The sequence below is a fragment of the Canis lupus genome, chromosome 13, assembly GCF_003254725.2.
Source record: "Canis lupus dingo isolate Sandy chromosome 13, ASM325472v2, whole genome shotgun sequence".
Lineage (NCBI taxonomy): Eukaryota > Metazoa > Chordata > Mammalia > Carnivora > Canidae > Canis > Canis lupus.
In genome coordinates, this window is record NC_064255.1 from 63,468,587 (window position 1) to 63,496,239 (window position 27,653).

General features: G+C 41.4%; 1 long non-coding RNA gene across 1 annotated transcript; it reads left to right on the top strand.

Annotated features, from left to right (window-relative positions):
• The first annotated feature begins 1,285 nt into the window (after positions 1-1,285).
• On the top strand, positions 1,286-24,638 carry LOC118355848 (uncharacterized). The gene is made up of 3 exons (XR_004819091.2): positions 1,286-1,395; positions 2,277-2,465; positions 24,490-24,638. It is a non-coding gene; the product is annotated as an uncharacterized LOC118355848 (long non-coding RNA).
• Positions 24,639-27,653: the final 3,015 nt, after the last annotated feature.

The window sequence follows — 27,653 nt, forward strand, 5'->3', positions numbered from 1 at the left end:
AAACTCATTATCTGTTTTTCCTTTAAAGTAAAAGCAGGAAATATTTTAACTGGGTAATGAAAAAAATGAATCAAAACCATATCTATTCAAAGTTTGTCTTCTCAGTTGGAAACCATAAATTGTCTTTTGGACTCCTTTTGGAATGTAATACAACTGAGCTCTCTGGAAATCATTGAAGACAATCAACACACCTCCACTGGAAGGAATAGCTAAGGGAGAGAGGGGAGGTGGAAAAGCCCAGAGATCTAGAGAGACATTTTGGAGAAAGGCACTGTTTGAACTTGTTCTGGGAGGGCCCAGCTGATCAGTTAGATTACCTTTCCAAACACAACAAAAGCTCTTTAGGGTAGAAGTGCAGTCCCTGGGTAAATCTTCCTATTTAAAAGCAGAGATTGCCTGTGGCATTGGGGCACACCCAAGTTCTCTGACAACTAGTTTCAAGGCTTGAGAGGTAACAACAAAAAAAAAAGGAACCAAGGCAATGGGATTTCATCAAAACTGTAGCACTAGCCTCTAGTACAGAGACAGGAGTCAGTCACAAGAACAAGGTGGGGTGAGAGAGGGAAAGGGGGAGGAAAGAGATTGACTAGGAAGCAGGGATGGATTAAGAAAAAAAATCTGACCAACTTGAACCAAAGTTGTCCAAAGAAACCACTTCAGTTCCAATCCCTTTCGTAGGTTCATTGACCTTCCAGCCTTCTATTTTCTCCCATTTTTCCTCACTATTTTCCTTTGAATAGCAATGGAAGAGAGTGCACTAGCTTTCTACAAGGATGATTTCTCCCTAAATAATAGTTTTATTGTCAGCCAGATCTAGTTATAATCTCAAATCAGGTCCCTTTTCAGCTAAATGACCTAGCTTAGCCCAGTAGAGTTCCTCACTCAAGAACTGGAAAAGTGATGGTTACCACCCAAGGTAGTTTTGGTTAAATTCCATGCACACTGCAGACACTCAATAAATGTGAGTGAACTCACTGAAACTCTAAGACAATTGACTGGCTGAACAGGTTTGAGTTGTTGTTACTAGCCATGTGACCGTGGACAAGGCAGACCACTTGGCTAAACCTCAGTTTCCACAGCTAGAAAATGAGAAAGTAATAAAATGGTGAATTGCCTATCTCATGTGGTTATCTGGGAGGTTAGATGGAAAGGAGAAAAAAAAAAATATATATATATATATAATTATTATTACATATTAATTACATATTAATATATGTATTCCTGGACTTGATTCAATAAGAATTAATTAAATGTTCACACTTATTATCCCTTTTCTCTATAAACAGCTGCTGATGCGCCCCTTACTAGGGATTCAGAGCCTGCCCAAGTAGCATGTCGCCTCACTGCATGACATCAAATGACACGTGAATGGTGATAGTGACCTGAGGACAGAAGGTGAGTCAGAAATGCTCACGTTTCATTGTACTTACTGCCTGAAAGCAGATAAAACTGAAAAACAGAATGAACACATACTTCATCTTACTATTCTAGCATCAAGACAATGGCTTTCATTTTAAACTGTTCCCAAGTCCCTAATTTATTTAGAAATCAAACAGAAATGATAGAATTCCTTCTTTAATGAAGTACTTGACCAGTTGTGAAAGGAGCAGCATTTCTTGAGATATGAAAACTCAAAAAGACAATAGCTGTCATGTTAGCAAAACTGAAACTATTCATCATCATTTTCTGATTTAAAAATGATAGTAATTCAAAATATTTACCAAAGAGACCTTTAACTGAATATTACTGATAAGGAACAGGAGATGGGATGTTTGTATAGAAAGAATACAGCTGGGAGCTTCGTCTTTCACTGAAGAGCTCCGGAGCTCTGCCTGTGATGGTAGGTGCTATAGAAGCAGATACAAATAAGTCATGATCCAGAAGCCCCCTCTGTCAAAAATACTCAGAATATAATAGCTTATAATGGAGAAAAGTATTTTAAACCTTAAGAAGAAAAGTGTACATATATACTAAGTATTAACAGGCTGAATACACTTTTCTACTAGAATTTAATTTTAATAACCCAGCGATGACTATTAACCATAAAATGGAGGCTCAAAGCCTCAAAGCTTAGCTTAATGGTAAATGATAAATGTTCACTGTTCTCTGCTATGGGCCAGACACTAGCAAGAGAGAAAGCCTTGCACACAAGTACCTATAAACTAACTGCAATACACTTTGCTTAGCATTTGATTGTGACACCAGAGAGCTTGTTAGGAAAACCGAATCTCAGACCCATTCCAGACCTAATGAATCTGATTTTGCCTTTTAACAAGATCCCTAGGAGAATTGTTTTCACGTTGTGTTTGAGAAGCACAGCTGTGGCAGATGTACGAGCAAAGGGCTCTGCGAACTCATAGGAGGGAACAGCTATCTTCAAAAAGACAATGGCTGGAAAGCTATATCAAAGCCTGAAGGCAGCATATGATGAGACATTGTCCACATCAGCTTACCTCTTCACAAAGGTAGATATTTCCCTTGGTGAGGTGCAGGTAGGTGTGTTAGTAAGAAGTACAGAATTGACAGGTATATTACCTAGTACTATACCACACATTGGTGAAAAGAGTGACAATTAGACATATTTTTGAGCTCATATTTGCATGTACTTATTGTCCTAGGCTTGTGTATTATGGTCTTTAATAACATCTTTGTTGCTCATTTCTGTTCACTGAAATGATTATTGGTGACTATTTGCATAATATAGACTTTCACAGGAAAACTTTGCCAACTGTCTCTTCTTGATGTCCAGGGTTACTTGGCTCTCCGTTGACCTGATACTCAGAGAGGCAAGTCATTTAAATGGTAATTTGCATTGAGGAGGATTAGGGAACAGAGTTTTCTTCTGTTTGAAAAATTGACCAGTCACATGATTTAACATAATCAGGCCTCCAAAGGCCAGACCCAGACTTGGGCTGTGACTTGTAAAACAGCTCACTGGTGTTGATTCCAGCCCCATCCACCTTCAAATCTAGATCATTTCTGTGTGATCTATAATGAAAGCCACACACTTTGAAAAGGTATATTCTAACAGATAGCAGTGCTCATCTAGTGACAACAATTCTTCCCTTTCTTTTTTAATTTTATTTTATTTATTTATGATAGTCACACACACAGAGAGAGAGAGAGAGAGAGAGAGAGGCAGAGACACAGGCAGAGGGAGAAGCAGGCTCCATGCAGGGAGCCCGAAGTGGGATTCAATCCCGGGTCTCCAGGATCGTGCCCTGGGCCAAAGGCAGGCGCCAAACCATTGTGCCACCCAGGGATCCCCAATTCTTCCCTTTCTTTATGAAGAAGACAAAAACGGCTTCCCACTCTTTCATGTACCATGCAGAATGTTCTAAGAATGGGCTGAGGGAAGCTGTCAGCAGAGATGACAGTGTCCTTTTCTGGGCAGCTGCACTGAAGCTGCAGGCTAGAGTGCTCAAAGCCCAATGTAACAGAATGATAATAATGAATAGATTTCCAGCTCCTTCTAGAAGCAGGGCCATGTTCTAAGTTTTACATTAGTGAGCTTATTTAAACCTTACACTGAATCTCTTAAATAAATACTATTATTGTAGTAAGTTGTAGTAAGCTGAGGCAAATGAGATCCAGAAAGGCTTAGAAATTTTACCAAGATGACTCAGAACTGAAATTTGAATTTACATTCTGAGTCTAATTGAACAGAGTATCAAGTAAAAAGAAAAAATATTGTCTGAAAACATTCAACTGAGAGTGTGATCTCACACAACACATACACTCTGCTACTATATCTTGCCATGTTAGATTAGGCACAGCAACGTAATGATTGAAACTTGTTGAAAATACTGAGAGTCGGCTTTAAACACATCGCAGTATAAGGTGGTATCAAGTGTATCTTGAGTGTGTGGATACAAATAAGCAATAATCTACAGGTAATTACAGAACTGGATTGAGTTGAATCATAACGAAGTCAGTTTATTGTTGTGCCCAAATTGCGAATCCGAGAAACCACCAAGGAGCCGACCCCGATGCAAACACACGAGGGTTGATTTACAAGCTCGAGCTTGGGTCCAAGTACACCCGACACAGCGGAGCAGGGACTTGGACCCCGAGGTGGGTTACAGCTGGGTTTTTTATAGACTGGTCTAGGGGATTTTCAGAAGGGATGGAAGAATTTCTCAAGTTCTGTTTACATTTTGATATGGGGCTTTCAAGGGTATTGAGCTCTGTTCTCATTCTAATATGGGGCTTTCAAGGGTATTGAGCTCTGTTCTCATTCTAAAATGGGACTTTCTACCACGGGTGTGGGCTCTGTTGTCTTTCTGATATGGGATTCTCTGCCGAGGGCAATTCTGAGCTCTGTTGTCTTTCTGATATGGGATTACCTGCCGAGGACATTGAGGACATTCTGCAGTTTTTCCCAAAAAGTTCAGCTCTTATTCACAGGGACCTAAGATGGCTGTACTTGTGCTAATGCTAAACTTTAGGTGGGATGGCCTTAATTTTTCTCGGCCTCCACATTTATGTCAGATGTGACAGCTTTCTTCTTTGTCCTCACCTTAGAATAATTAAAACAGCTACATTGGTGGTGAATAAACCATCTCTGAGGGACTTTTCAAGGGTTTGAGATGTATTATCTTATTTAATTACCATCATAATCCTAAAATTAGGTATTATTCCCCTTCTAAAGACAAGAAAGTGGTAGAGAGCTTAAGAAATTTAAGCAGGATGCCACGGCCAATAGTAAGTGGCAAAGTTAGATATTGAACTTCACAGTCTAATTTCTGAACATGTATTTTTAGCAACTATATACTGCCACACCTGAGAGATGAATCAAAGGGCCAGGTTTTGGAGGGGAGTTTGGTTCACAAGGATATTCTCAAAGACTACAGAGTGCTAAACAGAAAAAGTGCCTTTTTAGAAAAAGCTTCTCACCGATGACTGAGCTGAGATGGAACTACCACTGTGACCATGTTCTGGTTAGTTTTTTTCAAAGGGTGGCCCTTTCAACTATCCCGTTGTATTGAGACTTTAGATCCATGCTGATTGAGGCATCCTGGAATTCAGACAGGAGAAGAAATCAGCTGAAACTAAGTCACCCTTTAGATCCTTTGCTTCTGCAACAAGTTATCTTCACTGCTCGCTCTTGGTAATATTGGATTGGCAGCTTCTGGACAATTAATGGGGTGGGCTGTGGCATTTCTTCTTAAAACACCTTGCTCCAGGCAGCCCGGGTGGCTCAGCAGTTTAGCGCCGCCTTCAGCCCAGGGCGTGATCCTGGAGACCTGGGATTGAGTCCTGTGTCCGGCTCCCTGCATGGAGCCTGCTTCTCCCTCTGCCTCTGTCTCTGCCTCTGTCTCTGTGTCTCTCATGAATAAATAAAAATATTTTTTAAAAAATCAGTTGTATTAAAAACAAAAAACAAAAAACACCTTGCTCCTGGGAAGTTTCAGTGGCTCCCCCCTCCCCCTATTCCTGTTGTTCAGCACATCCCTGCCCTAAGGTACACCAATGTGCAAATTACCAACATTGATGGAAGCCCAGGACACATGAAAAACCAGTCATATGCCACATAATGCCATGTTACACAATTAATTTAAGGAATTGAAGGAATTAAAACAGTCTTTTCCAGGCACTGCTTTTGACTCCCCTTCTAGCATGGCATCCCCTCCCCTGTATCACCAATATTTCAACCTTTACCTTTTCTTCTGTAGTACACTCCACTAGCTAGACCGACTTAGTTTGAGTACTTCCTTTCACATTCCCTAGGTCATTTATGAAGTGGAGACAACTTTCTCTCTGAGCCACAGATACATTCCCTTGCTCCACAGACCAGGTTCTGCTCAGAGATCTGTCGGATGTCTCATTAACAGAGCCATGCTGATTGAGGCATCCTGGAATTCAGACAGGAGAAGGAATCAGCTGAAACTAAGTTGCCCTGAGGGCTCTGGACAAAGTAAAAATTGACTCTGGAGGAAGCAGGTTCTAGGGAAGCTCCTCATCTAGCTTCAGGTCTGGTTTAACTCTCCTGTCTATGGATCAATTGGGAGAAGATGGGCCAGATTGAGGAACACTGAGACACTGTATTGTTCTTAGCACTAGATGAGATTTTGGCCAATTATGAACGGATGTGTCAGTTTGGTATGACAGTGGGACCAGGAGAAACAATCAGGTGGGCCCCAGTTCCCACAGGGAGTCAGAGAAGCAGATAATGGGACAAGAGGTCAGCCACCATAATAATACGGTTTGAGAGAAAGGCTGCTTCCTGGTCAGGCTAGATTAATCCTCAAGCTTAGCAAAGGACAGAAGAAACAAATCCACCCCCCCACCACACACACACACACACCACCACCACCACTTTCAGAGAATAGGAACAAGCTCTCTTTGACTCAAAGCCTACGTGGGGCTGAGTCCACATCCAGAGCAAAACAGGCCAGGAAGCCAGGACTGGACAGTCCTCCCCCTCTCCCATTCACACTGTCTCTCACTCTAAAGAAAGCCTCCAAATAGTCCCCACCTTCTCTTCCATATACATAGCTTCAGAGTCATAGAATCTCACTTTGAGACCAAGCCAGAGACTTCTGAGTCTAGCTTCATAAATCTTCTAGTTCTCTCTTCTCATTTTCTTGTCCTTGGTTTAAGGCTTTCTAAGGGAACTTATTCCCTGCACTCTAGATTTAGATCTATTTATTTTATTTGATTTTTTTTCAGAACATATGCATTTCTCTGAAATGCTTGAGCTTCTTCTCCAGGGCCTCTCTATTTCTTCAGAATTGGTTTTTTCTCCCCCAGCTGCCCACGTCTGGGGTGGGGGTGGGGGGTCAGCACAGCATCAACTCTCTTTTGTGACAATTACTCCTTAAACCTCCAGGCTGGGATGACACTAAAACCAGTATTTCCCAAACAGAAGACATAACCTTTATTCCCCCAAACTGCTGTGCTCCCCATGTTCATTGTTTACTACATCTACATTTATTTTCTCCTTTCAGTATTGAATATCAAAACAAAATCATACTGAATGCATCCAAATAAAGCTTCCTAGATTGGGTACCCTATTTTTCATCCCACCTGCTTTTGTGTAGCCCCAGTGATCTCTTGCTTAAATGGTCACAAAGTCATCAATGAATGTCCTGTACCTTCACTTTTTACTACTCTTCCCCACAATTAGTCTTTCATAGAACTTCCTGATTAATATTACTGGAACAAATCACTAATCATATAATTTCCTGTTTTGATATCCAATGCCATTATTTTCTGATGTTTCTTAAATGACTATGGGTTCTTGCATACTTGTGATCTGCCTGGCATCCTACAGTGGAAACTGATGTCATCCTGGGAGTATACTCCAGTATCATTTCGGAGATTCATAATCTCAGTTTCTTATAGATAGATCTTCCATCAATACTCCCCATCACCACTACATAGCCTAGCAACCTCTATAATGGCAGAGAGAATAGTAAGTTTTTAAGTTGAAGCCAACATTCCCACCCTCAGCTACCTCTATGTGGTCTGGATAATCTAACTCTTGGAATCGAAACACTACTCCTTACCCAGTGCTCAAGCATGCCCAGAAGTTCTTTTTAGGTGATGGTTTTCCAAGGCAAGAGGGGGCTGTAAAAGAAACACCAGGTTACTGTGAGAAATTAGCCTTAGATTGTCTATTCAGCAACTTTGCAAGCTGTTTTACAAGAATGGCAATGTTAATGAGAGATCCAGAATGTTCTGGGCACCCTCATGCCTCCCCCCACCCTCCAGGAAGTGCTGCCATAATGGGTGTTTACCAGTCCTGATGGGCTCTTCCCACACCATCAGGCAACCAGTCATGAAAAGGAACCAATTTTTTTTTCTCTAGCCTACTAGTACCTTTTTAACCCTTAGTCATATCAATGATATGGAAATTGATAAACTGCAGGAAATGTATTCTTAAAGTGGGGAAGGGATGGCAGGGAGATGTGGAGAGAAAAGATCCCATGATCTCCATGGTTTTATATAGGTAGTTAAGACACCCTTAAATCTGGGCAACTTGACAACTTAGGTTGATCTCTTCACCTTGCCAACTAAAATGTTCTGCAATTCTTCTTAAGTTGTTGACAGGTTGTTAAAGCAGGGCAGCGTGCCCTCATCTAATCTGCCTCAGCGCAAGTCTTTGCTCATGGGCGTGAATCCCTGGCCTTGCTAGGGAAAGGCGTGGCTTTAGGAGAGTGTTACCAAGTTCATAGTCTTGAAGTCATAGAATAAAAGACATCAAAAGGCTTGTGTTCCTATGAATGGGCGCAACAGGCAGGACCTGGCCCTGTTAGGTAGGAGGTATGCCCAGGCTGCCCAGAGAGAGAGAAAGAGAGAGAGAGAGAGAGAGAGAGAGAGAGAGAGAGAGAGAAAGTTCAGAGGCTATATTTGGGCACATTTATTTATGTTTGTACAGTGAAAGCCTCCCTAGGCAGAGTCATCCAATTCCAGCAGGCTTTACTGTGGTCTAGTCATCATTTAATTTGAGGAGGATGTATAGTTTTGGCTTCATGAGCTTTGTGGATGAAATGGTGATGAGTTTGCTGCAATAAGGTTGGAGTTGATACAATAACTTTCTGACCATAAACATGATAGCAAGGAAGAGAAAAAGAAAAAAAATCATATTTTTAACCCAACAAAACAAGAACTATATTTCAAATCCTTTTTCCGTTGGAACCAAAAATGTAAAGCCTATTCCAAATATTTACCATATATATATTAATATTTTATTTTTATATTCATGATATACATAGAGGAGGTGGGGGCAGAGACACAGGCAGAGGGAGAAGCAGGCTCCATGCTGGGAGCCTGATATGGGACTCAATTCTGGGACTCCAGGATCACATCCTGGGCCAAAAGCAGGCACTAAACCACTGAGCCACCCAGGATCCCTCTTTAAGGGGTAAAGTCACAGAAGTTAATTTCATAAGAATCAGAGCACAAAAGGCCTATATAATCCAAATATTCTCCAGCCTTGAATGAAGTTGCATTAATATTGATACTTATCAGGGGCGGGGGCAAGGAGTTACAAAATTTGTGGAGCCTGATGCAAAGTGAAAATGAGACGCTGCTTATTCAAAAGGCAGGAAAAAAGCAACTAAAATATGAAGCTTTTTCATTTCTTCTGCAGCCTTTCTTTTGACCTATAATGGTTTAAATGCCCCTAAGTAAAGAAAATGTAAAAATTGCATATTATTAGCTTGAATTTTATCACTCATTTCTATATTGTGCAGTGTGATTTTTTTTAAAAGCAAATGTAATAGTACTTCACTTTTTTTTTTTGCAAAATCAGTGACAGTACACAAATTTCCCCTTGCAGATCATGCATACATATGCGATTCTTCCTTTCCAGAATAGTGGGAACACTGGACAAAACTCAACTGTTTTAATTTTACTTCTTGATATGCACACATTGTGCCAATATTCTACCTTTGGCTTACTACTGATGACCAAAGGACAAAGAGCTGTGGGTTGCCCTGTCTTTCCTTTTCCTTCCATTTCATTATTTTCAGTGTAAGTGGTTGGCTAATATGGAGGCCAAGAAAATTAAGGCCGTTCCACTTTAAGTTCAGCATTATCACAAGTACAGCCATCCCGGGCCCCTGTGAATAAGAGCTGAACTTTACCTTACTTCAGTTACAGGAAGAAAACAGCTTACAGCTTAATGTCCTAGAAAGGCCCACATGAGCATAAGAACTGAGCCCAGGCCAAGGGCAGGAAGCGCCTATTAGAATGAGAAGAGAGCTCAATGCCCTTGAAGGCCCCATATCAGAATGTAAACAGAACTTGAGGAATTCCTCCCCCCCTTCTGGAGGTCCCGAGACCAGCCCTTAAAACTAAGCTGAAACCCACCTCGGGGTCCAAGTCCCTGCTCCGCTGTGTCGGGTGTACTTGGACCTAAGCTCGAGCTTGTAAATCAACCCTCGTGTGTTTGCATCGGTGTCGGCTCCTTGGGGGTTTCTCGATTCCCAATCTTGGGCACAACAGCTAATATAAGGAATTAACGTAAGAAAAAAAGGAAGCTGTACATCATGCTGGGTTCCTGGGGACTCAAAGTTCTCCCACATATTAGCAGTCTAGTTACAATTCTCTCTCTCTCTCTCTCTTTTTTTTTTTTTTTGAAGATTGTATTTATTTATTAGACAGAGAGAGTGAGAGAGAGCAAAAGCAGGAGGAGCAGGAGAGGGAGAAGTAGGTTCCCCTCTGAGCCGGGAGCCTGATGTGGGCCTTGATCCTCGGGCACTGGGATCACAACCTGAGCTGAAGGCAGATGCCCAACTGGCTGAGCTATCTAGGTGCCTCTCTAATTACAATTCTTAAAAAACAAAGACAAGAGTTAAAATTAAAGAAACACAGTGATGAGATAGGTATCACCAGTCAGGATTATATGCTAAGAAAGTAGTAGAGAGAGTTGAAGAATTTCAGAGGAGAGAAAAAAACAGAGTGGGAAAGGTCAACCTCATCCATCATATCAACCTCATCACATTTTAAATAAAAAGAAGAGTCTCTTCTGTGGGATAATTTGAATCATGGTCAGAATTTGAAGAAGTGAAAATGGAAAGAAAAGCCAAGATTAGGGCCAACATGGTGAAAAATTAGGGCAAAAAAATAGTCCTGGATCAAAGTGCGAGACTCTAGCTAAAACATTTCAATTATTGCTGGAGCCATTGTTATGATTAATAAGAAAAGAATAAGAGCTACCATTTGGTAATTCCCTGCTCCATGCTAGGAACTGTGAATTAATGACAGTTATGAATTAATTAACTCCTTTCATCTTCATGACAAGACATGAGTTAGGTACTATTAATCAGGTTCATTTTTACAGAAGAGGAAATTATGTTAAATAACTTGCCCGTGACCTCACAGCTGGCAAATGGAAATGCCAGAGTGTTTCAGGGTAAATGATTGGAACATTTGGATCGGGGCATGACAAAACGAGAGATAACTGAATCTGCCAATGGGCAGGATCTGTGGATGGGGCTGTCTGATCGCAGCTGTTACATCAAAGGCCATATAGAAACATATACACATGAGGGGCACCTGGGTGGCTCAGTCATTTAAGCATCTGACTTTTGATCTGGGCTCAGGTCATGATTTCAGGGTTCTGGGATCAAGCCCAGCATCATGCTTCAAGCTAGGCATGGATTCTGCTTAAGATTTTCCTTCTCCCTCTGCACCTGCCTCCCCCCAACTTGCACACATGTGCACACACAGGCTATCTCTCACTCTCTCTGTATCTCAAAAAAAGAAATTCACGTGAAATTTCAAAAGCATGGACTAGGGAGCAATGGAAATGGAAAAGGAAAAGAAAGACGTAAGGAACAGTACAGTAGAAAAATCAACAGGTTTGCGGGTTGGGTATATCATTGGCTAAAAGACAGCTAAGAATCAAAGATGGTCAGTTTATACCAGAGATTATGTTAATCCAACCCTGTCACACTTTGTGCAAATCAACCAACAATTTAGTGAAGTAAACGATTTATCTTGGAGCATCAGCACTTCCTGTTTATATTTATTCACGTATTCATGAGTATTTGTTAAGTACTACACAAGGTCCTGAAACAACCAACATTTCAATGGACAGTGTTCTACTGAGCACTTAAACCCTTCTAGGTACTGGGGTTACAAAGGAGAATGAGGTAGATAAAGCCCCTACTCTCAAAAAGCCTGCAGGCTATAGTAGAAGAAATAAAATAGACAAATAGGAAAGGAAAAAAACCGAAAGGACATAGGTGCCGTTCTCCCAAAATGATAATATCAAAATAATAAATAAGTAATGTAAAATAAAATTAGGATAACATCAGAAAAAAATAGGTGCTATGAAGTAAGCCAGTTACAAAGCAGAGCGGTGAGTTTGAGCGTGACCAAGGGTTAGCACATTTAGACGGGAACGATCCGCGTAGGCCCGCCTGGGTGGCTCAGTTGGTTGCGCTCCCAATCTTGGTTTCAGCCCAGGTCGTGATCTCAGGTCTTGGGACTGAGCCCTGCATCAAGCTCCACACTCAGGGCAGAATCTGCTTCTCCCTCTCCCTCTCCCTCTGCTCCGCCCCCGCCCCCCTCACTCTCTTGCGCTCTCAAATAATAAACAAAAAATATTTTCAAAAAAATGGTCAGGGTCATCTGAGGACATCAGCTGAACTGTAATTTGAATAGAGTGAAGGCAGCCACGTAGCAAATGATTTGGGGGTGAAAGGCCCCCAAACTAAACCAGGGTGGTATGTTGGAGAAACAGCAAGACCAGTGTGGCTGGTGGGTGGTGGGGAGCGGGAAGCCGACGCGCTGACCTGGGGGTCTGGGCGATGGCCCGGTCACGCGAAGCCAAAGGACCCAGTTTCTCTGCCCAAGCAGCTCCCAGTCGAGAGCAGGAGGCAGCATCATAAGCAGATGCTAAGTCTGCAGCAAGCAGCCTGCTCAGCAGATAGCGGCGACAGAGAGCGACCGCACCTGCAGGGACTCCCCTGTCTGCCGCGCGGTCCCCCCAGCACCAGCACCTGCACCTGCCCCGGCCCGGCCCACCCCGCGCAGCGCGGCCTCTGAACCGGCCGGCAAAGAACCGGCCTTGCTGCCCATCAAGGACTTTGAGCCTTGGGAAGAGACGCACCCAGTACAGGGCCTGGGACCTTCTCCCTGATTTCGTGAGATCAAAGCACTTTACAAACATCCACTACCTGAGCATATCACGTTGCAGAATGTCAGTGCTGTGATGAGTCTGTTTAAACTCTGTGCTCACCCTAGAAAGCCTCACTACACTGGGACTTCCGCATGGACTTCAGTGAGCAGAGAGCCTCCATTTGTCTCTCCTTCTCTACTCCTAAGAGACTATCTCAGCTCCGGGACTGGGGGATACTGGTGAGGGCGGCACTTGGCAGAAGTGTTAGGTTGGTTCCTCACCTCACAGCCCATTTGAGAACGCTTGTTAATGAAACTAAGACTGTGTGTCCAACCCTGCATTCGTCTCGTCCTCTCTGTCCTGCTCTATGAACTCAGTGGCACCTGTCATCTTGGCCAACCACCTCACAAACTGACTTTGTCACCAGAGAGAGGAAAGAAAGCACAGATTGATCCATGCTTCAGAATCACTGCTTGGTTTGTTGAAAATTTCAGATTCCTAGAACTCTCTCAAGAGCTCTTGACTCAAAAAAAAAAAAAGAGCTTTTGACTCAGAATTTTGGGAATCTCCATTTTAATGAGCTTCCTAGTTGCTCCTTCTGCAGGTGCAATTGAGAACTATTGTAGAAAAAGCAACTCCAATCTCAGGTCAATTTGGTCCCATTCAGTACATATTTATTAAGCACCAAAGGCACTAAAACCAGAGGTTGCTGAGGATACAGAAAAGGAAGACCCACTTCCAGCTCAGGAAATACACATTCCAGAAAGAGGAAAAAAGAGACTAGGAAGACAATACAGAGCATGATAAAGATACGTAGAATATAATGGTGAGTCAGAGTAAGCAGGGATGATACCCATTTGGTTGTCCAAGGAATGAAGGGTGCAGCCCTTCCAGCTGGATATTGAGGGATGGCAAAGATTTTAACTGATCACATCTTAGTGGTCAGGAACACAGGCTCTGAGGTGAAAAAGTCCAAGATGCTGGTTGTGGCTCTGCTAGCTGTGTGATCTTGGGGAAGTCACCTAACATTTCTGTGTTAGTTTATTCATCTACAAAATGAGGTGGCTGGCAAGAGGATTTGAGATTCTTTCTACTCAAAAACTTTGCTTCCCTGGGGTGGGGGTCTGGAGTAGGAGTTACAGCTTCTCAGACCCACTGGGTAAACCCTTGAGGTTTGGCACGGTATTGGCAGTGAGAGCCAGGTGCCAGGTGGAGAGGTGTGTTAAAGCCAGCACCCCCTTCGGCTGGGCTCCCAGACAGGTTTGGTGAGAAGGAGAAGTGCTGTTTGTGTAGTGTCTGTCACTGCAGGTTCAAAGTGCTTTACTTCTTATTAAATACTCACTGTAAGCACAGACTACAGACTCCTGTGGCTGCTGCTGCCACATTGTGATTTGTTCTCCTAGAAATAAACAGATTTTCTCACAGGAAAAGTCCCTTAGGCCTCCATAACTTACATTGAACTAAGAGGAAAACAAAGATTGTGAAGAAATACATGACTGGGACCTTTGTCCTAGAAATACATGGATCTCAAGGGCTCAGGAATTCAGAGATGGGTTTGCTGGATATTTGCCCTGGCAGTTTCTTTCCCCTAAGTCCATTTACCACCCAGATCATGGTTATAAATATTTTTCTTTCTGCTTTCAACTTAGGGACAGAGGCTTTGCAGGGCATAGTAGGGGGAATTTGTCCAGTAAGAATCAGGCTTATGGATTTTTCTGGTGCTACTTCTGAGGCTTCTGGAGAATGACTGCTGTCTTCCCAGACAAGCAATACCTAAGTGTTTCACCTATTCCTATGTGACTATTCTTGTATAAGAGGAGAGAGCAGGAGTCAAGTCTTCTGGGTTTCTCAAGGTACATAGTGTGATTTGAAAGACTTTGAACAACTTTCAAAGTTTCTTTGTTCATGATTTAAAATGCCTCGAGGCCAGTGGTTTGCAGATAAATGTTTAACTGTCTAGTGGAGCCTCAATCTGTAGCATTTGCTGATTTTCTGGTGTAAATTTTGCCCATTCTTGGCTGATTTCAGTAACAGAAGGTCACTGAACTCGGAGGTGGGGAGAGATGTGCACAACTGCCTGTAACAAGTGAGCCCCACCTAGCTCCAGCACACTACTGTTGGAAGATATTTCTTTGCTCCTCTCCTGCACAAAACTAGGCTAGCCGCTTAGCAGAAAGGCTGCGTTTCTGAGAAAGAATGAACCAGAATCAGTTTTAGGAACTCAGAAGGCCTCCTAAGTGCTAGGACTCGACTTGCTCTGTCCAGGTATTCTAAATCAAGAGCTGCTTGGCTGAGATCAAAGGTCACAGCTGCAATCTAGCCACCAGTCACATGGGCTCTTCTTCAGAAACTTCATCTCTACTTGGTTCTGGTCACTGCTGTCATGAGTTACCACTGTTCTTATCCCACTCTAAAATTATTCAGGGGAACTGAGTTGGGTCAGAAGGTTGGAGAGAGGGGAGCCAGCTGCATCTTTATTCAGCATTGTGAGGTTGAGAGTCTCATGGAAGACTTTGAACTATTATTGACACAGATGGAGATACTTCAGTGCAAACTCCAGAAGGATTTTGAGATATAGAAGTCTCACTTTGTGCTTATTCAAATGTAGCATTAGGGATTCCAGTATTTGGACACTGCTAGGTATTGCTTCTTTCTGGATATATTTTCTTCTTTTCTTTTGAAATTTCAGAGCAAAGAAATAAATGTTCATGGAAATAAAAATAAAGTAATACAGACACCTATAAAATAAAAGCAATATTCTTTTCCTTCCCGCCTCTGATTACACCCCTCAGAATTAACCATTACTAACCATTTGGCATGTTATCATTCCAAGAGAATTCCTATTCATATTTAAACATGGATTTAGGGCTTTGTTTCTGTTTTTAGCATGTTTGTTTGATAGTATACAAATGAGAACATAATGTATATAGTTTAAAACTTGTTTTTTCAATTAACAAAACACATAATGGGTGTCTTTTTTAATAGGTCATTCAGCTGTATATAGCTCATTTTAATGCTTAAAATTCCAAGAAATACCTTGGAAGTGGTGCTATTTAGATGGCTTCATCCCCCACCCCCCCCACCCCACCCCCCGTTACAAACATGGAGAAGTAAGCTACTTGGTCAGGTGGAGGTAACTGATTACATTTGATGATTCCTTGGAAGACAGATTGCTTGAGCTCAAATCCTGGCCTGCTACCTGCTATCTGTGTGACTTTAAGCAAAGTATTTATCCTCCAAATTTCATAATCTGCAAATTGAGGTTGATGATAGTAGTGTTTAATGTTGTCATCAAGATTAACCAAATTAAAGCTTAAAACAAGCTTAAAACAATACCCGGCATACAAAAAGCACTCAATCAATGTTAGTTTCTATTATATGAATCTGTACACACAGTAGCTTCTCAGTTTTCTAGATAACTAGGAGTGAGTCAAAATGCAAACAATCAGCTCTGGAAAGTTTCTAACTGGCTTCAGGACTCACCTGCTTGTGGGCATTCCCTAGAGCCATGCCTAAAGTCTTCATACTTTAGGGGTGCCTGCATGGCTCAGTCAGTTGAGAGTCCAACTCTTGGGTTTGGCACAGGTCATGATCTCATGAGTCATGGGATCAAGCCTTGCTTCATCAGGCCCTGCGCTTGCTTAGTGGGGACTCTGTTTGAAGATTCTCCCCCTCTGCCCCACCCCTCCCACCCCCGCCTGTGCATGCACTATCCTCTCTCTCTAAAATAAATAAATATATCTTAAAAACAGTGTTCATACTTTACATTTTGATAAACAATGTCAAATTGTTCTCAGCTGTCAAGGTTGTAGCATTTAAATTCCAATAACAATGTAATGTAATGTGTCTCTTGCTAACAACAGAGATTATCATTCTTTAAAAATGTTACCAGTTTGTCAGAAACAAGACAGGAATGTTCCACTCTCACCATTACTGCTTAACATAGTACTAGAAGTCTTAGCCTCAGCAATCAGATAACAAAAAGAAATAAAAAGCATCCAAATCTGCAAGGAAAAAGTCAAACTTAAGCTATTTTCAGATGACATGATACTCTATGTAGAAAACCTGAAAGACTTCACAAAAAAATTAATAGAACTAGTTCACGAATTCAGCAAAGTTACAGGATATAAAATTAATGTGCAGAAATCTGTTGCATTTCTATACACCAATAATGAAGCAACAGAAAATCAAAGAATTGATTCCATTTGCAATTGCACCCAAAACAATAAAATACCTAAGAATAAACCTAACAGAAGAAGTAAAGATCTATACTCTGAAAACTATAGAATACTTGTGAAAGAAATTGAAGAGGACATAAAGAAATGGAAAAGCATTCCATGCTTATGGATTGGAAGAACAAACATCATTAAAATATCTATACTATGCAGGGTAATCTACACTTTTAATGCAATCCCTATCAAAGTATCACTCATAGAGATAGAACAAAGAATCCTAAAATTTGTATGGGACCACAAAAGACCCCTAATAGCCAAAGGAATGTTGAAAAAGAAAACCAAAACTGGAGGCATCATAATTCCAGATTTCAAGTTATATTACAAAGCTGTAGTCATCAAGACAGTATGGTAGTGGCACAGAAATAGACATACAGATCAGTGGAACAGATTAGAGAACCCAGAACTTGACCCACAAATATATGGCCAATCTAATCTTCAACAAAGAAAGAGTATCCAATAGAAAAAAGTCCCTTCAACAAATGGTGTTGAGAAAATTGGACAGCAGCATACAAAAGACTGAAACTGGACCATTTTCTTACACCATGCACAAAGATAAGTTCAAAATGGATGAAAGACTTCAATGTGAGATAGGAATCCATCAAAATCCTGGAAGGCATTAACTACAGGCAGTAACTTCCTTGACCTCGGCCACAGCAACTTCTTGGGAGACACGTCTTCAAAGGCAAGGAAAACAAAAGCGAAAATGAACTATTGGGACTTCATCAAGATAAAAGGTTTCTGCACAGCAAAGGAAACAGGGAACCTAAAGAATGGATAGAGATATTTGCAAGTGACACGTCAGTAAGGGGCTAGTATCAAAGATATATAAAGAACTTCTCAAACTTAACATCCAAAAACCAAATAATCCAGTCAAGAAATGAGCAGAAGATATTTCTCCAAAGAAAACATACAGACGGCCAACAGACATAAGAAAAAAATGCTCAACATCACATCTCTTCAGGGAAATACAAATCAAAACCAAAATGACATACCACTTTATACCAGTCAGAATGTCTAAAATTAACAGGAAAGGAAACAACCAGTGTCGGTGAGGATATGGAGAAAGGGGAACCCTCTTGCACTGTTGGTGGGAATGTGAGGTGTCCCGGCATTTCACTGCATCTGTATCTTTGGGGTAAATCCCTAGGAGTGCAATTGCTCGGTCCTAGGGTAGATCTATTTTTAACTCTTTGAGGAACCTCCACACAGTTTTCCAGAGTGGCTGCACCAGTTCACATTCCCACCAACAGTGCAAGAGGGTTCCCCTCTCTCCACATCCTCTCCAACATTGGTTGTTCCCTGCCTTGTTAATTTTCCCCATTCTCACTGGGGTGAGGTGGGATCTCATTGTGGTTTTGATTTGTAGTTCCCTGATGGCAAGTGATGCGGAGCATTTTGTCATGTGCTTGTTGGCCATCTGTATGTCTTCTTTGGTGAAATTTCTGTTCACGTCATTTGCCCATTTCATGATTGGATTGTTTGTTTCTTTGCTGTTGAGTTTAATAAGTTCCTTATACATCTTGAAAACTAGCCCTTTATGTGATATGTCATTTGCAAATATCTCCTCCCATCCTGTAGGTTGTCTTTTAGTTTTGTTGACTGTTTCTTTTGCTGTGCAGAAGCTTTTTATCTTGATTAAGTCCCAATAGTTCATTTTTGCTTTTGTTTCCCTTGCCTTCAAAGATGTCTCTTGCAAGAAGTTGCTGTGGCCAAGTTCAAAAAGGTGTTGCCTGTGTTCTTCTCTAGGATTGTGATGGATTCTTGTCTCACATTTAGATCTTTCATCCATTTTGAGTTTATCTTTGTGTCTGGTGTAAGAGAATGGTCTACTTTCATTCTTCTGCACGTGGCTGTCCAATGTTCCCAGCACTATTTATTGAAGTGACTGTCCTTTATCCAGTGGATAGTCTTTCATGCTTTGTCGAATATTAGTTGACCATAGAGTTGAGGGCTCGTTTCTGGGTTCTCTATTCTGTTCCATTGATCTATGTGTCTGTTTCTGTGCCAGTACCACACTGTCTTGATGATCACAGCTTTGTAGGACAACTTGAAATCCGACATTGTGATGCCCCCAGCTTTGGTTTTCTTTTTCGATATTTCCCTGGCTAGTCGGGGTCTTTACTGATTCCATACAAATCTTAAGATTATTTGTTCTGACTCTCTGAAGAAAGTCCATGGTATTTTGATAGGGATTGCACTGAATGTGTAAATTGCCCCGGACAACTTCACAATATTAGTTCTTCCAATCCATGGGCATGGAATATTTATCCATCTCTATGTGTCTTTGTCAATTCTTTCAGAAATGTTCTGTAGTTTCCCCATTGAGAATGATATTTGCTGTGGGCTTTTCGTAGATGGCTTTTAAGATGCTGAGGAATGTTCCCTCTATCCCTACGCTCTGAAGAGTTTTGATCAGGAATGGATGCTGTATTTTGTCAAATGCTTTCTCTGCATCTATTGAGAGGATCATATGGTTCTTGTTTTTTCTCTTGTTGATGTGATCTATCAAGTTGATTGTTTTATGAGTGTTGAACCAGCCTTGCATCCCGGGGATAAAACCAACTTGGTCATGTGAATAATCTTCTTAATGTTCTGTTGGATCCTATTGGTTAGTAGCTTGTTGAGAGTTTTTGCATCTGTGTTCATCAGGGATATTGGTCTACAATTCTCCTTTCTGGTGGGGTCTTTGTCTGGTTTTGGAATTAAGCTGATGCTGGCCTCATAAAACGAGTTTGCAAATATTCTGTCCCCTTCTATCTTTTGGAGGAGCTTTAGTAGAATAGGTATTGTTTCTTCTTTAAACGTATAGAATTCCCCTGGGAAGCCATCTGACCCTGGACTTTTGCGTCTTGGGAGGTCTTTGATGACTGCTTCAATTTCTTCCCTGGTTATTGGCCTGTTCAGGTTTTCTATTTCTTCCTGTTCCAGTTTTGGTAGTTTGTGGTTTTCCAGAAATGCATCCATTTCTTCTAGGTTGCCTAACTTGTTGGCGTAGAGCTGCTCATAATATGTTTTTAAAATCGTTTGTGTTTCCTTGGTATTGGTTGTGATCTCTCCTATTTCATTCCTGATTTTATTAATTTGAGTCTTTTCTTTTTAGTAAGGTTGGCTAATAGTTTATCTATCTTATTAATTCTTTCAAAGAACCAACTCCTGGTTTTGTCAATCTGTTCTACAGTTCTTCTGGTCTTATTTCATTGAGTTCTGCTCTGATCTTTATTAACTCTCTTCTTCTGCTTGGTGTAGGTCTTATTTGCTGTTCTTTCTCCAGTTCTTTTAGGTGTGAGGTTAGCTTGTGTATTTGAGTTTTTTCCAATTATTTGAGGGATGCTTGTATTGTGATGTATTTCCCTCTTAGGAATGCTTTTGCGATATCCCAAAGATTTTGAACAGTTGTACCTTCATTTTCATTAGTTTCCATGAATCTTTTTAATTCTTCTCTAATTTCCTGGTTGACCCATTCATCTTTTAGCAGGATGCTCTTTAACCTCCACGTGTTTGAGTTTCTTCCAAATTTCTTCTTGTGATTGAGTTCAAGCTTCAAAGCATTGTGGTCTGGAAATGTGCAGGGGACAACCCCCATCTTTTGGAATCGGTTGAGACCTGATTTGTGACCCAGTATGTGGTCTATTCTGGAGAAAGTTCCATGTGCACTCGAGAAGAATATCTGTTCAGTTGCACTCGGATGGAAAGTTCTGTATATATCTGTGAAATCCATCTGGTCCAGTGCAGCATTTGAAGCCCTTGTTTCTTTGGTGATGTTGTGCTTAGAAGATCTGTAATTTGCAGAAAGTGCCGTGTTGAAGTCTCCTACTATTAGTGTATGGTTATCTAAGTATGTCTTTACTTTGGTTATTAATTGATTGATATACTTGGCAGCTCCCACATTAGGGGCATAAATATTCATGATTGTTAGGTCCTTTGTGGGATAGACCCTTTAAGTATGATATAATGTCCCTCTTCATCTCTTACTACAGTCTTTGGGATAAACTTTAGTTTATCTGATATGAGGTTTGCTACCCCAGCTTTCTTTTGAGGGCCATTTGAATGGCAAATGGTTCTCCAACCTTTCATTTTCAGGCTGGAGGTGTCCTTAGGTCTAAAATGAGTCTCTTGTAGACAGCAAATAGATGGGGTCTTGCTTTTTTATCTAGTCTGAAACCCTGCGTCTTTTCATGGGATCATTAAGCCCATTCATGTTCAGAGTTACTATTGCAAGATATGAATTTAGTGTCTTTGTAGTACCTATTCAGTCCCTGTTTTTGTGGATTATTTCTTTGGGCTTCCTCTTTCTTTTACAGAGCCCCACTTAATATTTATTGCAGAGCTGGTTTGGTGGTCACATATTCTTTCAATTTCTGCCTATCTTGGAAGCTTTTTATGTCTCCTTCTATTCTGAATGAGAGCCTTGGTGGATAGAGTATTCTTGGCTGCATGTTCTTCTCGTTTAGGACCCTGAATATATCCTGCCAGCCCTTTCTGGCCTGCCAGGTCTCTGTGGAAAGGTCTGCTGTTAATCTAATATTTCTCCCATATAAGTTAGGAATCTGTTGTCCCTTGCTGCTTTAAGGATTTTATCTTTGGGATTTGCAACTTACCTATTAAATGTCGAGGTGTTGAACTGTTTGTATTGATTTTGTGGGAGACCTCTCTATCTCCTGGATCTGAATGCCTGTTTCCCTCCCCAAATTAGGGAAGTTCTCAGCTATGATTTGTTCCAATATGCTTTCTTGCCCTCTGGCCCTCTCGGTGCTCTCTGGAACCTCAATTATACACAGATTTCTCCTCTGAGGCTGTCATTTATTTCCCTTAACCTTTCTTCATGGTCTTTTCATTGTTTTTCTGTTTTTTTTCCTCAACTTTCTTCCTTGCCATCAACTTGTCTTTTATGTCACTCACTCTTTCTTCTACCTCATTAAACCTCGTTGTTAGTTCCTCCAGTTTGGATTGCATCTCATTTAATTGATTTTTAATTTCGGCTAGATTAGACTTATTTTCTGCAGTCATTAAGTCTCTTGATTCCTTTATGCTTTTTTCCAGAGCCACCAGTAGCTTTATAATTGTGCTTCTGAATTGGCTTTCTGCCATTGAATCTTAATCCAAATTCTGTAACTCTGTGGCAGAGTACTGTTTCTGATTCTTTCATTTGTGGTGAGGTCTTCCTTCTAGTCATTTTGTTCAGTGCAGAGTGGCTGTATGAGCGGGCTGAGTCAAGAATATCAACCATGACCTAAGTAAATTTCACCCTAGATGATTCTGCTAAGGTCAGAGACCAGAAATTGAAAACAGATCAGACTGGAATAAAACAAAAGGACCACTAAAGTGAAAACCCAATTTTAAAACAAAGTTGTAAAAAATAAAAGGCCAAGTATCCTAAAGTAGAAGTGACCAAAAAAAAAAAAAAAAAAAGGAGAAGAAAAAAGGGGAGGTTATGTGAGATGGTGGTGGTGACGAAGTTGTAGTGGAGGGAAAATGTAGTCTACCTGTGGGGCTCTAGAGGGTGATCCTCTTATTTCTGAGTATATTAAGTTCTGTATGTTAGATGTTCAGTCCCAGATTTATATAAACCTGAAGTCCTTGTAGAAGGCTGCAACATTGACCACCAAAACATAAATGAGATAAAAGAGGGGGGCAGAATGGGAATGAGGAATCTCACAGAATGAACCAGCATGGTATACCACTTGGTTCTGGGTGCTGCTGGTCATGTTTTAGAAGGTATTAACTTCCATAATTGTAGAACAAGATGAGGGAGAGGAAACAAAAAACACAAAACAAAACAAAACAAAACAAAATACCTCATATATCTCCCAAAATTAAGTTTAGTATGTTGAAGGTAATGTAGAAGTGGAAAATATATCTTGGACCTGTAATTGTAGAAAAACGGAAGTCAAAAAAGAAGAATCTTAAAAATGAAGAGGTAGTAAAATATTGTATTAAGGTGGGAAAAGAGAAGAAAATATTGGAAATTTTCAGTCTCATATAAAAATAAGTTGTCCTGGATAAAGGGGGGGGGGGTGGAAAGGAGGGGTACCTTCTGGTTCTCTATACTGTAAATCCAAAGACTTGCCCTGGAGCTTTCCCGTGCTACTGGGTCAGGAACTTGCTCTTCCCCTGTCCTTCCACCTGGTCTCCTGGGGGAGGGGCCTGCTGTGCTGGTTCTCAGGTGCGTGCACCTGGGGGAGCTGCCCTGCCCGGTGCCAAGCTCAGTGGGAGCTGTTTACTCCTTGACGCCTCTGTTCCCAGGTGACCTCGCCTCTCCCAGGCACAGAGTGACCCCAGGAGGGACACCACCACTGGCAGCGGCCAGGTCCCCCGTTCTGGAGTGAGCTCCCCAGGAACCACCGCAGTCTCCCAGTCCGCACTGGCCTGGATGCTCCCGGGGCACGTGGCACTGACCTGCACAGCTGGGGGCTCCTGGCGGCAGGAGCGTCCTCGCTGTCCTGGGCCCTCCCCGCCGCCGCCTGTCCCGGGGGAGCGCAGGATGTGGGCCGCGTCCCCGGCGCCCTGGGATCGGGGCCTGCGCTGCTCGATTCGCGCTCCCGGGACTGCAGCCCCCGAGGGCAGCAGGACGCAGATCCCTCCGCCCGGACCGGACCGGGACCCGCGCCTGCCCCACCCGCTTCTCCCCAGGCCGGGCGTGGTGCGCGCCTTCCCCAGGGCGCCCTTCCTCTATTATGTCTCTGGGAAAGTGGAGGCTCCACTGCCCCTCCTGGGCTTCAGCTCGATTGCCCTGCTGAGCACCTCCCCGACCAGGAAGATTCCTTGCGGAGTTTTTAAAGTTCCCGCTTCTCTGGGTCTGGGCTTTCCTGTCCCAGAGGCTCTCGCTGCCCAGCTTTAGTCCAGCTCCTCGTGGGCCCCCTCCCCACCCAACTTGATTCTTTTTTTTTTCCTGCCTTCCTACACTGTTAGAAGTGAAAACCCTTCTCTCTGTAGCGTTCCAGCTGTTCTCTCTTTAAATCTCGGTTCAAATTTGTATGTTTTCAGGATGGTTTGAAAGTAATCTAGGTAAGTTGGTAGAGCCAGGTGAGTTGAGGGTCCCTACCCTCTGCCCCCTTGCCCTAGTCCCCCCACCCAGATGTGTATAGCAGCATTACCCACAATAGCCAAACTATGAGGAGAGCCCAAAAGTCCATTGACTAATGAATGAATATAGAAGATGTGATAAATACAGAATGGAATATTACTCAACCATCTAAAGGATAAAATCTTGCCATTTGCAATGATGTGGATGGAGCCAGAATGTATTATGCTAAGTGAAGTAAGTCCGTCAGAGAAAAACAAATGCCATATGATCTCACTCATACATGAAATTGAAGGAAGAAAACAGATGGACATATGGGAAGGGGGGAAGGCAAAAAAGGGAGAGGGAAATAAATCATAAGAGACCCTAACTATAAGGGAACAAACTGAAGGTTGATGGAGGGGGTTGAGGGATGGGGTAAATGTGAAGGATATTAAAGAGGGCACTTGTGATGAGCACTAGGTGTTATATATAAGTGATGAAACCCTGAATTCTACTCCAGAAAGCAATATCGTACCAACATTGCACTGTATGTTAACTATGTAAAATTTAAATAAAATTTAAAAACAAATAGTAATAATTGCAAAAAAAAATGTTAGCAATTTGTCATAATACATATCATGAGGGTTGATTCATCTAAAGAACAAGTTCTTTAGGTACTGCAGATCCTGAAAAGAATGGTGAAGAAAGGGCCGGGGGACATGGTGATTAAGAAGCTCTCCGGACGCCTGAGTGGCTCAGCCGTTGAATGTCTAACTTCTGCTCAAGGTGTGATCCAAGGGCCCCTGATCCAGTAGCATATCCAGCTCCCTGTGGAGAGCCTGTTTCTCCATCTGTCTATGTCTCTGCCTCCCTCTCAGTGTCTCTCATGAATAAATAAATAAAACCTTAAAAAAAAAAAGGAAGTTCTCTCATGGCCTTTTACTGGGGACAGCGAGATTGAGAGAGCTCAATATTGAGAGAGCATATTGCTGCTACTGAACATTTAGATTTTCTTCAGTTGATGTTTTCAGGTGAGACACCTTTCTCCCATTCTTATCTAGAGTCCATATGCCTTGTCTAGAGGCACAGACAAGTCACAGATGCTTTGGGATGATTTTGCTAGCAGGCTGTATCACATACCTGCAGGCAGAGGCCATAACAGTAAGAGCTGCCTCAGATAGAAGCAACGTGGAACCACTTCTCTCCCCAAAGAACAGAACATTCTCCCAGGCCTTTTTTGCTAAGGCAGGTGGGCCAGGTTATAATTGTCCGTCATCGTGCCTCCCACATGCCTAACTTTCCACTTCTTTTTTTGTAAAGTGGTATTTGAAGTGTGGGGAGTAAAAAAAAAGAACCATATTTCTGAGCATTGGCCTCAGATAGTATAAACTATGCTGTACGCAGCTAATCCCATGAGGTAGTGCGACATTCAAATGCTTTTGGAAGTCCAACATTACCCGGGAAAGGAGACCAGGCTCTTCTGAGATCCAGGTATTATTTGCGAGGGTAATAAGATCCTTTGCCAAACAGTGTAATCTCCTTTCTCATAAAAATGTGGCAATCTAGTTATAATATAAATAATATATAATTTATAATATATATTAATATAAATAAATAATATAAAGCCTTAATTAACAAATCAATAATTACCAAACTATGGTTCAGAACAACATACCTAGAATTCAGCTGTTATAGTAGTCATAGACTAGAAAGGGAGAAAGTGAAACTTTTGGACATTTGGTCAAATAAAGTGATATATTTTCCTGGATACATCACCTAATTACATATGCTGTTAGAGATTGGAATGGAGCTTTTTGAGATGTGTACATATGCAAATAAGCCATAATCCCACTTAGGAAGCAAGTTGGATCTCCAACTAAAGTGGAGATCTTGTAATTACCCCAGATTAATGTAGACAATCCACAGGATATAGCAATAGACAAGAATAAATATATACTCCTTGTGGCTTAGATTATCTGTTAAATACCAGGAGAACTAGTTGGATAACAAATCTGCACTGCACTTTTACACCAATATCATCTGTACAAGATTGGGACATGAAAGCATGTAATTGGAATAACTCTCTATACCTTCCAGAACACAAAAAGGAGAAATTTGTTCCTTTGGTTCCCATATCTTCCCCAGACTAATAATAATTGGGCTTAATGTCTATTGAAAGTCATCAACTAGTTCATAGACATCAAGGATTGTCCCTATTTTTTTAACATTATTTATTTAGTGGGAATTAAAAGCAAGAGAGAAGAGCAAATTAATCATTTCAAATTAAAGGAATGTTCTCTTGCTGATTTGGAAAAATGTATGCCGTTAGAGATGACAGAAAAGTATACTTATTGATATGATACAATGGTTCAAAGCCAGATTTTATGTAAAAAAAGAAAGAGATTCCTATTTTTAGGAAGTTTGAGGAACTTCTTTTTACAGCACAAAGCATCCAATTATGCCCTCCATTCTCATCAGGCTGTATCTGTTTTTCATCCAAAGTCCCCTTTGAAGTCACTTGTGTGTTAGCACAAATAAAAGACAAAGTACTGGGGGATGAGAATCTAGATTGAGATGAATAGCAGACTCTGCCCCAGCCTCAGGTGTCCGGCAACCAGGAAAAGCTAAAGATCTGCCAAAACTCAACAACAAAAATGTAGAGAATACCTGAAAAGAAACAGAGGCTGAGCAGAGATTTCCTCAATGGCATGAGGTGTCTTGTAATGATAAACATGTCATGCTGCCATTTAAAAATGTTATCTTTGTCTGGAGTCACTGAGCATTTAGAGAATGGAGACTAGATTCCTTTCTAGCTTGTATGTGCAAGATTCTAAGTCAGTACCAATGAATGAAGCTTATATTTCTCCTAAGCACGGGAAAAGCTCCATCCTCTTGCATGTGAAATTATGTAGGCAAATGAATTCTCTGACTCTCTAAAAGGCAACTGAAAGAAACATTCAAATGAATCCAGCTAATTTCTTTATCTTGCAAGGGTATCTGAAAAGCAAATCAAAACAAAACATTCTTATTTCTCCACCCATACCTGCCTGCAATTATAACCTGTTGTACCAGGAACTGCTCTGCTTATGTGTGTAACAATATCTCATGTGTGGTCACTGAGCTTCTAATCCACAGAGAACTACAGCTTGGAAAATGCAAATATATTTATAGATTCACTTTCAGGAAATATTCAATGATCTCCCAGGGGTTTCAAGCATAATGCTGGATGCTGGGGATGGAAAACTGCATGAGATACTCTCTTGTTACAGTAAAAATAGAGATTCAAATACTTACAATTCAATGTAAGTTGCAGTAAGAAGTTCTAGTTAATACTGATGATTATAAGCTATGATGTTAAAACTAATGATCAGTGTCCACTGGAAAAATGTTCTGCCTTCCTTTTCTAAAGACAGAGTCCTTAGTTTTTGTGGGTTTTGAATAGTTTTAAATGCTCTCTGTATTAATGGAAACTGATTAACCTTTTGGCAGATATGCTTACCTACTTGCAAATCCAATAATTTTAATAATAAAGTCTGATTGTTAGAGGTGCACAGTATTTTAAGATTTAAGGACATAGGGTTGAAACATAGTGTTCTTAGTGAAATCTTTGGTACAGCTCACTATGTTTGACTGAATTTACCAATTGGGTGGCATTAGCCACAAATATTGGAAACAAGAGGTATTTCCATTTCAGGACCCAAAGAACACTGCTCTACTCCTATGAGAGAGTTCGTTGTGAGTACTTATTTTCTCTTAGAAGGCTTACTTTCTATTTAACCCCCTAAGAAGTACAATAGCTGGTTCTGCTGACTGCTCCAGGTCTGTGGCTCTCCTTTGG